The following is a 14,435-nucleotide window of genomic DNA, read 5'->3' as shown; positions in this document are numbered from 1 at the left end:
TTCATGTCCAGCGGCACATGAAGAAAAGTGTATGCTCTCAGAGATGACAAAACACAGTGCATTGTGCTACCTGTATCAAGGATGCTGCAACTGCCCTGCCTCATTCTGCATTCTCTTTCTTGCAGCCCATACGAAGGGAAAAATGATGAAAGAATGGGTGAGACCTGCCTGCAGTCAGAAGGCAAATAAAGAGTATTGAAAGAATTTGTGCCTGATTTTCAACCCCTGTTTGCTGGGAAGGAGATCTGCATGTGACAAAGCTTGATAACAATCTGGTAGAAATGTCTACGCATATATCCTTTGGATCAGAGGATGTAAATAATTTAAAAAGGAAGGGAGGAGTCAGCAAGTGGTAGGATTGAACACATGGAAACTGCAATTTTTGCCATTGGCATTGAGCAGCTCCAGATGTAGTCCTGAACAATGCTTTCTATCCTTCTTCAGTAGCAAGATAAATTTCAAAATTAGAAAATCATGATCCTGGCAAAAGTATTACCTGAGGTTCCAAGGAAATGTAGCAATATGGATTTTTTACTTACCAGGAGTCCCTGGAAAAGGAAGGAAAAAGGTAAACGGAGTGAAAGATGGACTGTTGAGTTGCATGGCACAATCTTTACCCTTCATAACTCCACAATATGTTTTGGGCTGTAATGAAAGCCCAGGACCTTATGAAAAGGGAAGGCTAGCTTCCAAAATGAACAAGGTGATACCATTGCAGGGTGACCTGAAGTTACTGGTGCTCAGTCACATTTCTGAAGCTCAAGGTCTCAGGTAGGACTTATAGCTGACAGCTGTTTTTCTTCCACATAAGAACCTTAAGAAGTATATTTCTCTGTTCAGATCACGAGAAGCCAGTTTTCCATTTTTGAAAATTATGTGTCTGGTGTTAACCAAATTGAAAATACGACCACCAACTGCCTTTAAGGCACAAGGCCTTCTTGAAAAATGAGAATATATAAAATTATTTCACTGTCTATAGTCTACCCTTCATCTTTCCTGGGATGTTATCAGCTATGATACTCAGTGGCATATCCTCCTCCAGAGGAAAAAACTGCTTCAGACCCAATTCAGGCAGAAGAGTAAGTGTCTGAAATACTACCAGAGACATAACGACCCTCCTGCTTCATGAAAAACCAAGGAGAGATTGGAATGCAGGTTTTGTTGCAGCCTTGCTTTTGGCAGTCAGCACTCTGGTCAACTGAGGTTCATCTTCATGATTTTGTAAGCAAAGAGTGGTTTTCTGGTAATGAAGCACTGACACCATGGCACTAATACCTGGTAGTTTGCCGTTGCTACACCAAGTGATTGCTCCCGAGAGAGACTGAGAAATAGGATATACTGCTTTTTCTGATTGCCAAAATCCATGTGGGAAAGGGATGTGGCTCTCTGCAGAGCTCAAAGACAGAGAAGTGGTGCTTCTCATAGCATGAAAAGGAAATTTCCCCATCACAGCAGAGGTGATGGAGCTGAGATGTACTGAAAGGCAGCTGTGTCAAGTTTTAGTTGCCCTCCAGCTCTGGTTTTGGCCGTTCTTCCCTCTTAGGCTCAACAAAGTTTTTGACAAGTTCCTTGAAGACTCAACCTATGATGACAACCAACTTGACTGTCACAGAGGACACCTTATATATGAGTTCTAGTTTCAGTGCTTGCTTCATATCCAGCGCAGTTCTATGTTTTGCCACACAGTTTTACCCTCTTGCTTTGGACACATTCAACCTTGTCCATTGCTGACTGGAAAGATAAAGCCTGAGGTTGGATTTTAAGGGGAAGCATCGTCACAAAGTAGGGTTTCCTTCATCATTGATCAGCAAAACCTATAAGGTACATCCACACTAGGAAGATATCTAGATGCTATGGTTTAGGCCCAGCCAGCAACAAAGAACCATGCACCCACTCACTCACTCCTCACCCCACTATGGGGTAAGGAGGAGAAAATCCAACTGCAACTTAGTTCATGGGTTGACACAAGGACAGGAAGGCTTCACTCACCAATTAAGGTCACAGACAAAACTGACTTGACTTGGGAGAAAAAATATTAATTTATTACCAATCAAATCAGAGCAGGATAAGGAGGAAAAAAACCAAGATCTTAAATACCTTACTCCACCCCCTCCCTTCTTCCAGGACCCAAATTAATTTGTTCCTGGTGTCTCTGTCTCCTACTCCCCAGTGGCACAGGGGAACAGCGGATGGGGGTTGTGGTCAGTTCAGCATAGGCTGTTTTCTGCTGACTTTGCCATCTCAGGGAGAAGGACCCCTCACAGGCTTTTGCTACCTCAATGTGTGGTCTGTCCCACAGAAGAGAGTCCTTCACAAACTTCTCTGACATGAGTCCCTCCCACGAGGTGCAGTCCTTCAGGAATAGACTGCTCCATTCTCAGGCTTCTCAGAGTCACAGCCTTCTTCAGGCACACCAGTCTCCCCTGGCATGGCATCCTCTACAGCTGCAGGTCCACATCTGCTCCACCATGGTCCTTCACAGGCTGCAGGGGAACCTCTGCTCAGACACCTCCTCCCTCCCCCCTCCAACCTTGGTGTATCTGCTCAGGTATTGCGCTGACCTCCCCCTCTCCTCTGCTGTGCAGGTCTTACCGCAGTTTCTTTTTTCTCTTCTTGGATACATTAATCACAAAGGCATACCCATCATTGCTTGGCCTTGGCCAGAGGCAGGTCTGGATTTTGGAGCTGGGGGAGCTTCCAGCAGCTTCTCACGGGAGCCACTCCTGTGTCCCCCAGGTACCAAAACCCCACCACACAGACCCAACACACTAGAGAAAATGTAGGCCTTGGAAAGCAAGTTTTCTCAATATATATATAATATAACCCTGTGCTACAAACGAGCTGCAAGAAAGCAAAGCACATGCAATTTGGGTGAAGCCTGCCCTGCTCTGCTGCTCTGGATGCTGTGTTGCAGGAGGGACAGGACTTGGTGTCGAACCCACAGAGCAGCCCAGTGTCTCATGTACTTGTCTAATTGATGCCAGATGTTGGCTGATGGTTTAAAATGTATATATATACTGCATCTGCTGGGCCATTCCCTTGCAGAGTGATGGGTGCTGTTTCCATTTAAAACAGGGCTCATTTTGCTGTTAACACAGTCCTCTCTACTGTGACATTTTCCAGTTTAAATTATATTGGACCACCTTTACTGAAACACAAAGGGAATTCTGCTGGTTTACCCCAATTGCCGGCTATCATCTTATACACAGAGGATTTGCTTTGCAAAAGCAGCCAGAACGGGCAGAAAGTTTGTTGTAGAAGTACAAGAAGTGTTGCCAATGAGCAATGACCACAAATCCTGCCTGGGATGGTGAAGCAGGATGACAGCAAACAAGGCCTCATCAGGCTCCATGAAAAATGTAAATCACTTTATAGCATTTCTACAATGGAATCTCAACAACATTGTAAATAATTGCAACCACTCTTGCTGTAGGCTGCCCTATTGCTTTTATTGTTTCTGGACTTTTTTGTTTCAGAGACCACAGAAGCAGAGCTAATGAGTGAGAGGAGTGTTTACAAATAGAGATGCAACAAAATATGCAGTTTCAGACCAAAATTCAACTGTTCATAATTCAAGTAAAACAGTGTTAGCCAAACAAAGGTGGAAGAGAATATTTAAACAAACTGTTTCCGTGTTTTCAGAGTATAAAAAAATAGAATATTTAATCTGAGACAAAACTAACACATTTGGTAGCTTCAACATAAAATTTTGGGATTTATTACATTTAGCTGGGAGAAAAAAGGACATTCATACCTGGGTTTTTTGTCTTTTTTTCCCTCCATAGTTGGCAGCTAAAACATAGGTCAATCCAAACTCTCATTACTCAGGCCTTTCATATTCCTTTCCCACTACTCTTATTGTCCTCATTAGCACTTTCACAACAGCTGTCATTTCTAACTCAAACCAGGACACCCATTCATAGGTTTCTCATCACGTGAACTTCAACAAAGTTGAAGTTGAGACAATAAGAAGGGAAAATATCTAATTTGTTTTACTAATCAGTTTTATCAACCAGTGGGGAAAAGTGAAAAGGGACCAAGAAAGGGAGCACTGAATAAGTTTTACTTAAATATTTCTATATATGAATTATGATCTGATCACTTGATAATGTTTGCTGTGTAAGTCAATCTCAGCTATGACCCCATCTGTCTTTGTCATTATCTGATAACTGCATCCTCATCAACATCTCAGAAGAGAGAGTCTTCAATAGGTATTGCAAGCCACATAGGTCCCTTTCCAAAGGGCACTGCAAACTTTCATCTTCCCACATTCTGGATTTGCCAAACAGAGGCTCAGGTCTTGAGGAGCTGTAGAGAAAGGAAAACCTCATTCAGAAAAGGGTCTGAAATCCAGTTCTCCCATATCTGGAGTGAGCCCAGTGAGATATAAGCATATAAAGTTCCAGACTTTGCAAGGAAACATGCAGAGAAGAAAAGCTGGTGCAACTGCTACTGTTAAGGCATCCAGGTTTCAGGGTGCCTGGCAGCAAGCAAACATGATGCTAAGATTATAGGGCATGCTGCAGGACAGATATAGCCATCATCCTGCTTAGCCTTTACAAAGCGGAAGAGTTTCAAACAGGTATTCCTTAGGTGAAGGAGACAGGCTTTTCCCACTTTTTATTCAATGAAAAGATTTCACTAAAACTAACAATAAACAGTCAACTGGCTCTAGCTGCTGCAGAGAGCAGCCCTGCTCCCGGCCTGCAGTGATAACCCACCCCAGGCTGTGCACACTGACTTCCAAATCTGCCAGTGTCCTGGTTTAAGCCAGGATGAAGCCAATTTTCCTTTTACTGAATTTTGTTTTTTTTCTGTCAGCAAGCTTTTAACTAGTCACAGTGTGTTCTAACTAAGACTGGTAAGAACGGAATGTTTTTGTAACTGCTGGGTCTCCAAGGTCGTGTCTTTACTCTGCAGGCTCAGACACTATGGGGAGATCTGTGACCCCCCCGTAGGAGGCCGAGTTAGACAGAGAGCAAAACTGGCCAGAGATATTCCATTCCATGTATCTACATAAGCTCAGAGGAAGGTCAGAGATCACAGAAGACAACTTCCTTCCTGCTTCTTCTTCCCTTCTCTTCTGTCCATGGCTGGTGCCCGAGGAGGACTCTGTTCATCCATCACCGTTGACCCCCAGGCTCGAGATCTCCTGACCCTCATCACTCTGTGCTTTCTCCAGCAGCAGCTCCGGGATTTCTCAGGATTGCTTCAGCTCAGAGGATGCTGTGGGAGCTGTTGGGGGTGGGGGAAGGCAATAGGGGTTTGGCACATATCTGAACACATTTGTATATAATTGTATATATTTTTTTGTATCATTAAAGCTGTGTAGTTTAGTTTTCAATCCAGCCAAGTCTCTCTCTTTTTCTCTCTCTGCTTCCCTACCTGGGTGGGAAGGGGATGGGATTGAGAGCGTTGTTGTTGGACCTGAGTCAAATGGTGACAACCAGCCTTCCATGACCCATGCTATGGTTAACCTGGGAGTTTGCAGGCAACCAAACACCTCTGGAGATTTCTGCTTTATCTGGAGAGGAACCAAGGGGAAGATATTAACAGCATCAAACTTTCAGCCAGTAGCAGAGATACAGGCAACAGACAGCACAGCTTACAAGGAAATGATTGGTCAGACCACTGCAGTTGCTTCATCAGCATGACTGCAAGCTTAGTGGAACGTAGCAGACGTGACATGAAGGCGCATCTTGAATTTGGTCTCAGCGCTTGGAGGCAAACCAGGGACCTACTTTGTCTTGTTTAATAAGTTCAGCAATCATTTGCCATCAAATGGAAGCTGCAAATCCCCAACTAAAGAAGGAAAGTTGTGCAGGAGAATTAGATCATTGTCCTCTAGGATTTAGGTGCACTCACTTCAAATGCATCATGTGATGAAAGGGTAACTGCATACAGTTAGTCAAGATAAGGAAGAAGTGGAAATTAAATGCTGCAACTGTCAGCTAATCCTGTTCTGTAATGGGATTGTTTGCTTTTTTTCAGGTTCTGCAGCCCATACTAGTCCCTTCGCTTCTCTGGGGAAGTGCTCCTTGGACAGAGCATAGCAACATGCTGAGCAACATCCACAGCAGAAACTGCACATAGCTCATCTGCACTGAGCTCAGCACCCAGCAGAGAAACACCATCATATAGACTCTGCCACTTAAACAGATGTGTGAGAATGGAGGTCCATGTTGTGTCTGATTAAATATTTCTGGGAGTTGTGTTGCAGTTATCCACTGCCCACTTTCAATGAATAATTGCAGGCATTAGTGATGTCCAGGGTTGTACTACAGGAACAGAAGGCAGCTGGAGGTGGAACATTGTTCTTTGGATGGAGTTAATTGGTGGAGGTTTTGGGAAGCTTCTTGCCATTAAGCCTATTTTCCTAATTATAGGGCTCAAAATCTGGCTTGTTAGGATGACTTCGGTTCTTCTGGATGGGGAAAGGCCATGAAGTGAGAAAGCTTCCAAGGAGAGATGTGCAAAACCTGCCTCTCCCCCATCAGGCTGAAGCATGCCCTAAATTTACCACTTCTTGAACAAGGCAGGTTCTGCAGCAATATTTGGTTTCTAGTAATCCAAACTTTCTGTAATCAACAAAATAAAAGTATTATTATGACTTATATCTATTTTAATGCAATACTCAGTGTTCAGCTGGGGGGAGGATGAAGAGCTCATTGGAGTGTTTAAAAATAATTCATGTATCTCATCAGAAGAATGTCAAAATCTTCTACTATTTTCTCTTCTTTGTAAAATTCCAGGAAAATCTAACTGGTTTCATAGAACTCTTGAGTTTTAATGGAGATGGTTGAAATTTCTTCTTCCAGCTGAGTGTTTCCATGTCCCACAAAAAAAATGTCAGAAACTCTTCAGTATGAAACTCCAGAGGAATTTCACTAAGGCTAGAACCTTCATATTTTACTTATCTGTTTATTTAATACTTATGACTTAGCGCTAGATAACTGCTTAAAATTTAATCATAGTACACATATAAAGGAAGTAGCTAAAAAAAATATTATCTGAGATGGTAACTCATGCTCTGGCTAGAGTACAAAGTTGTCTTTGGTAGTTAAGAGCCAGCAAATCCTGTCTACCTTTCCACATGCCTACAGGACTAGATCCCACCTGGAATTTCCAAAAATTATCTCTCCTCTGCACACACCCACCTTTTCTTCCTTTTTTACAGGCTACATCTTGCTCCTCTGTCTCTTTACAAAGAAAAACCACCAAAGCCACATTCCTACTAACACTATTCTTAGCTTTTTATTTCCCCTGTAGAACTCACAGTTCATATGTTACCACAAAACAGACATACAGAAATTTAATTGCCAAACCAACCTGTAGCTTGAACCAAGTTCCCAACAAGTTGCATTTGATAGTTACCTTTGTTTAGCCAGGCTACATGCTGCAAAGTCTAGTATCACATTGGCCAAGAAACACACAAAAATGGGAGCTGAGAGAGAGCAGTGACATTCAGAACTTGTGATAAAGCCACACTAGAAGTGATGAAGTTCCAGTCAGCCCCTGTCAGACTGCAGCCACAATTAACTGCAGAAAAAACTCCTCCTGAGAATCCAAACTTGTTTTTTCTTTCATTTTGCACCTGAGAATGAGTTTTGTTCCTGAGAATGAGCCGAGACACCTATTGCTGTGAAAAGCAAAGCTGTACCACATAACGTTAAGCATATCACACGAGAGAAATCTGAGGCCAAGTTATCTTCTCTTTCAGTTTGCTCAGTGCAAAATTATTTGATAGAGTAGAATCATGTAAGTAGGATTTGAAAAACTCCTTACTACTGTCTCAAGGCAGAATCAGCTGCTCCAGAGTCATTACTGGGAGATGTTACTCCAAGTTGTTTTCTTGAAAAATGGCACTCTCTTCCTACAGTTCACCATCATTACCATCAGAAAGTGTCTGAAACAACTTCACTGCTATTTGCAAACTGCCATTCCCTTATTCCACAGCAGTGCTGCAGCACCAAAACATTTCCCTATTACCTCCTCAGTCTCCCAATGTTTGGGCTGAAAAGCTCTCAGTCTTTCACTATCAGATACTATTTGCTGTATCCCTCAGGACTCTTACAGCTTTTCTGTGGACTTTTTCCAGTTGCTGCTCAGCTTCTTTGCGCTCAACACCACTCCTGGTCTAGCTTGTCAAATCACAGCCTCTGCACATCCTCCCACAGCTTGCATTGCTATCCCTAACGGTGCTTTTTCCCTCCTCCCTGGAACTGGAGGATGATGTTGCCCCATGATCACCTTGTAAATAATTATACTCCCCCAGATCCCTTTCTGCCAAACTCTTGCCCGTTTAGCCCTTATGGACCTGTCCCAGGCGATCTCATTTTTTCTGAAAAAGCAGAGTCTTTGTCTTATCTTTATTGAGTTAGGTCACCCTTTTTAAACCCAAACCTTCAATTCATTGAGATCTTTAAGAATTCACATCCCTCCTGAAATGTTCTCTCACAGCACTCCCACCTTAGTGTGATCTGAAAATTTAATAATTTCTCCATATGTTAGGAAAATGGTGGTGGACAAAAGCCAACCTCAGCCGTAACTCTCCCGTCAGTCTTCATTTTTGATTTACCAGTTTTCCAGCCTCTCTGCTGACTAGGGCAGGTTTATTGCTAATGGCTTCACCTATACCTCTCCTCTGGTTATAAAAGCCGAGTCCAGTCTTTCATCTTTATGGTGAGAGAGAAATAAAGATATCACTAATGAGGGATGATATTTTCTCAAACATAAACCATCATGTGTAATTGGAGAGAGCTGCAAAGACTTGTGGCAAAGGAACTTCACATTAAATTGGATCAGTAACCACTGCTGCAACTTGTTTTTAGGGGTTTAGCACATTTCTGCTTTAATACTTTTAAGAAATCAAGTGCTAATATAGTTATGTGGTTCTTTCTTACAGCAAGAGGCAGAGAAAAAAAAAATTAAGGGGAAAGTAAGAGGTCAAGAAAAGCTAAGCTATCCCCTGGCTACTGTAACTATGTCTGGAGATTAGTCTTTAGGGAAAACAGAGCTACTGGCACTGTTGTTTGAGATCTGCGTTTGTAAGAGGCATTTCTGGTTCAGCTTGCACTCTTGCATTGTGCCAGGTGTTTAAGACCTGGCTCTCTGACAGCTGTTGCTCCCTAATTTAGCATTACCACAGCTTCTTCACAGTTTATTCCCTGAAGCACTGAACACAATTAAAAGCATAAAAAAAAATAATCAATGTACTTCTTCTGGGTAATCTTCTGATATCCACTGCCTTATCTCTGGCTGTCTTATCTTTAGCTTTTCCTCATACTATTCTGTTTGTCTTTGTAAAATCTGACAGTAACTATGTATTTAAGAGTGTCTTGAAGATTAATGCTTCCACAGAGAATAACTGAAAATCTTAGTGAATATTCCCTTGGAAAAAAGCAATATGAAAGCTGAAACTGCAGACATACGATATTTCTATGGTTTGGGGATTATTTTGGTTTTTTGTAGTAGCGGATTCTTTCACGTCCCTTAGCTGAGGTTTCTGGTCAGTAATAGGTCACAGTACTGGTCAGTCTGGCTCCTGGATGCACCGTTGCCCAAAACAACTACTGCCCTGGCTGCTCAGTCCCTCCCCATGGCATGGCCACAGGTGAATTTTCCCAATCCAAGGCAGATTTATCCATCCTTAACATCAGAAGTGTAGTATTCACACACTTCACACAGTCAAGACTGGGCCAGCAAAGAAGGGAGCCAGTCTGTCCTTCTCATGTACCAGCGAACCATTGGTCTTTGCCCCTAAGGCTTTACAGTCTACTTTGAATAAAGGCATGAAAGAGCATAAACAAGCAGGAGGACAAATGGAGATCAAAGACAACCAGGGCAATGAAGATAAGATCAAGCAATCACACATATCTGCCCTTGCTCAATTTAATAGGTACAAATTGTCTTAAAAATCAGGTGACCTTCCAACAGGTTCAAGGCTAATTACATTGTGTGTGGCTTTGTTTTCCTATTTTTAATCAGATTTTTTTCTTTCTACAGAAGTGTCTCAACAGAAGAAATTCTGAGTGGAAATTACCTGTAGAAGGCCAAAGCTCTTCACCTAGTTCAGAAATGGAAGTCTGAAAACAGCATGGGGGAATGTAAATGGAGAGGGCCAAAATGAGTAATTTCTAGTGTAAACGCAAGGAAAGAAGGGGAAAAAAAGTCACAAAGGAGATTACATTATGAGCTAGTGATCTATTTGGAGCATCTTGCCTCCCTGGGCCAGAGGCCTTGCTGCTCCCAAGTGGGGTTGTTTTTGTTTTTGTTGTTTTTTTTTCCTACCAGAGGTATAGAGAAACCAGAGAGGTTAAAGAGAGTCATGTCTTCAAATGGGGCAGTTGAGAGCACAGTATAAGAGTAAGGCAAGAGCCTGGGGAAGAGTGCTAGCAGCATGAATTTGGAAGCCCAGTGCCACATGAGGTCCACAGAGCTGGGCAGAGCTCTAATAAATAGCAAGCTGGAGAAAATAAAAGCTAGGAATTTAGAAAAGACATAATCTGACCCCATTTGCTATGACTCACCATTTAGTAAAATTAAGATTTAACCTTTTCTATAGTTTCACATGGATAAGTCACAACTGTCTAATATGGATTCAGAGCAGCAGATTTCTACTACAGTTTCTTGCTGTGAAATCCTATTATTCCAAACACTCGACTTCATTACTATGGCATACAGATCACTGCTTTTTCAGAACCTTTTAATGTATGATACACACATCATTGTTTCTCTGCTTCATTTACTATTCTTTTTCATTGTCTCCATTGGGCAAAAGAGTAACAAGAAACCCTACCAGTGCAATTTACTCTGCTCAGTATACTTTTTTGCTAAAGTATTTTTCTTTCATATGGCATCTCAAAAAAAAAATAAATTTTAAAAATGAGAATATTATTATGGTTAAAAAACCAAGCTAGTTAGGTAATGTCAAACTGGCAGACATTCAGCATCCTTCAATTACCCCCCTTATACATATGCATTCTGGCATGGCCTTTAATTAACATGATCATACAATATTTTTTCCAGCAAAAACATGTCATTAAGTATCCAGGGTGAGTTAGGACCCAATACAGAGCATTCTGCTTTCTCCTTAACATTTAACAGGCTCATTTTCTATAATCCTCAAAACCCTGCTCTGTAGACAGATTAATTATTTCTGCTTGTTTTTCTCTCATGCCACTGCAGTAGATGAGTGTTTCAGAAACAACATGTTAATTTTCATGACAGCCTGGGGAGATGGGCAAGGGGTAAGGAGGTGTGGGAGGTAATGATTTTCATTTTAAAAGAAGCAAGCCAAAACTGCGATTTCAATGGGGACTAGACTTAAAGACAATCCTCCTGTTCCCATCCCACCCCAGACTGAAGAAGCATACATCACCCCTCCTCGCACCTGTGGGGACTGCACATACTTCAGTACATAGCAGAGGCACCAGGACAGGCTGGTACAAGTCCTAGGGCATGTTACCCCACCAACCCTTCAACTGGTAATGTTCCACTCTTCTACCTCTGGCACATTTCCCTTTCGGTTCTGAGCAGACCCTGAAGCTCAGTTAAGCAAAGGGGCCTCTTGCTCAGCCTCCTTCCCTTGCCTTTAGAGGGGATGAACTGGTTTTGCTTATCTAGGAGAGTGTTCTTGAAAACCCTCCAGCACTCACTTGCTCCTTTACCCTCCATGGAAGTTTCCCACATGGTCCCTTCTAACTGAGACCTGAGTGAACTGAAGTCTCTCTTCATTGTCCCTGGACTTCTTGCAACAGTCTCATCCCCAACTACCTGAAAAATCACTAATGGGCAGTAGTCTTAGGGTTGAACTAGGGTAGGGAGTTTTTTCTGCACTTCCTTGACCCCGGCCCCAGCAGACTTCCCAATGTAGCAGGTCTGGTCTGCATTTCAGGCCTTCCGCTCCCTGCGGAATCAAGTTCCCTACAGCAAGAACCTGTTTTTCTTTCTTTGCTGCAGATGTTTTGATGAGTGGGGTGGTCCAACTAGACCTTGATAACATCTCCAAACTAGAAAAAAAATTTATCTCAGCTGTTTCACTCTGTGCTGGTTTGGTTTGGTGGTTGTTTTTGGTAGTGGGGGAAGGGCCCCAGGAGTGACTCCAGTAAGAAGCTGAGCAGCTGCACCTGCTCCAAACCCAGCCAAGGAGCCATTAAAGGGACAATAAACACGCCTCTGTGATTAACATAAAAAAAACCAACAACTGAGATAAGACCCAAACAGAGCAAGCACTTGAAGAAAAAAGAAGAGCTTTGCTAGAGAGGAACAGCAGTGCTGGTGGTTGCTGAGGAAGGGGAAGAAGGTGCCCAAGCAGAAATTTCCCTGCAGCCCATGGCGAGATGGCAGCTGTGCCCCTGAGCTCATGGAGGAATGTAGTGGAACATTCCCTGAAGGCACTAGGAGGGGTGAACTTGGGCAGTGGACTTGGATTTTGTGGTCAGTGGATTTTCTGCCAGTGGACTCTGATTATGCAGCTTTGGAAGATCCCAGCACCAGGGGATTGTTCCCAAAGCAGCCTCTGACTCTGTGGGAAGCCCAGGCTGGAGCAGCTCTGGACCTCGTGGGAAGGACTCATGGAGGAGAGGTTCGTGGAGGACTCTCTGCCATGGGAGGAACCCCATGGGGAAGAAGGGAAGGACTGTAAGGACTCCTTCTTCCTGAGGAGGAAGGAGCAGCAAGAACCACCAGCCTGTGAACTGACTCTACACCCCATCCCCTGTCCCCCTGTGCTGCTGGGGGGAAGGAGGGAGAGAAATTGGCAACAAAGTGATTTGGGTCCAGGAAGAAGGGAGGGGTGGGGTAACATATGCAAGCCCTGTTCTGTGTGTTCTCTGTGTCCTGTGTGTGTTTGATTAGTGTGAGATTATTATTTTTTCCCCAAGTTGAGTCTGTTTTGCCCGGGACCTTAATCGGTGAAGAGCCCTCCTTGTCCTTTGTCTCAACCCATGAGCTTTGTCCTCATCCCAGTGTGTGTGTGTGGGAGAGTTGAGTGAGAGGCCACGGGGCTGGTTCTGTGTTGTCATGTTGGGCCCAAACCATGACACGCTCATAAAGCCCTGCACCTGTTACTCAGTGGAACCTGGGAATGTGGTGTAGTTGTTGGACAGCTGTGTTTGCTGACAATCAAAAGCACCAGATAACCATAATAATAAGCTCTAATCTTCATAATGAGAAAGACAGTAACATGTCTGTCCGTATTCAAAAATCAGATTGATTTTGACAGTCTGACAGCGTAGTTTTAATTGCTGTTAATTACACAGCACTTTTTTATGTGTACCCACATAAGCAAGTAGTAGAGCTGTCAGCAGCCAAGCACAGCCATGTTCACACACCAGCTTGGGGAGGTGGACCAGGGGAGGTCCTGCAGGCTCTGGGCTGCAGAGGGACCTGCACCGCTCTGGCCACCACCAAACTTGCCCAGGGCCTCCTCCAGCCCTCACTGAAGTCAGAGGCACAGCCACAACACACGTATCCATACATACTGCAAAACTTTGTTATAAGGGTCCAACTGAGGGCCACATCCATTGCCTGGGGTTTTCTGATGAAGAAATCAATCTGTAGGAGTTTGAAGGACTCCACTTAAATTTTTACCTCGTGCAGCTGGTGACAAGGTGCAGCTATGAGGGTGAGGGGCCCTGAGCAGGATACTCCTCTGGCCATCACGTATTTAAGCAACACAGCCTGCAACGAGACCCACTTGGCATATTGAAGATTCTAGGAATAATTTCTTTAGTGGAAGATTCATCAAATACACCATCAGAGTTTGGTGATTCTGTGGGATTAATAGCACTACCAATCAGAGACCCCAGAGCACAAACTATTTCCTGAAGCACTGAAATGAGAGTTTTACCGAGCTACTGTGAATAGAACATGTGTGACTAGGTTTAAAACAGAACCGCCTACATTTTTTTTTTTAAAAAATGCCTATGAGGAAAGCTGACAAGCACCCACGCAAGTGATCCTCAGAATCAGCTACACATGGCAGATCTTGCTGTAGACTACGTGCTGCATTTGAAGGCCTCAGTCCCCTGTAATGAACAAAATGGACGTTACACTGAACCACATTAAAAATCCTGCATCTAATGGCATTAATTCACTGCTACTGCACTCAAAGGCATCACTGTGCTGCATCATCAATGCCACTTTTTACTCTGAGAGCCAAGACTGGAAAGCTTCTGCAACAAGCCTTCACAGCTCCATCTCACAGAAACTTTTGTGATCACCTTCTTTAACTTAGTGGCAAGATCACTCCACTTCTGCAGACCTTCACCAGGCAACGAAGATGCCCTGACGACATACTATATGTACTTACTCTCAGAGAGAGAAGGGTCAGCATAGGCTTCAGACAGGACGTCGTCCTTTCTTCCTGAAGTGGCACTGGAACAGGGACACATCCTCTCAAAGTGGAAAACCAGTTGAAGATGCACTTAAAG

Source organism: Chaetura pelagica, unplaced genomic scaffold (assembly GCF_000747805.2).
Source record: "Chaetura pelagica isolate M959 unplaced genomic scaffold, ChaPel_1.0 scaffold37, whole genome shotgun sequence".
Lineage (NCBI taxonomy): Eukaryota > Metazoa > Chordata > Aves > Apodiformes > Apodidae > Chaetura > Chaetura pelagica.
The sequence above is the reverse complement of the archived record's forward strand: the minus strand, read 5'-3'. Positions refer to the sequence as shown.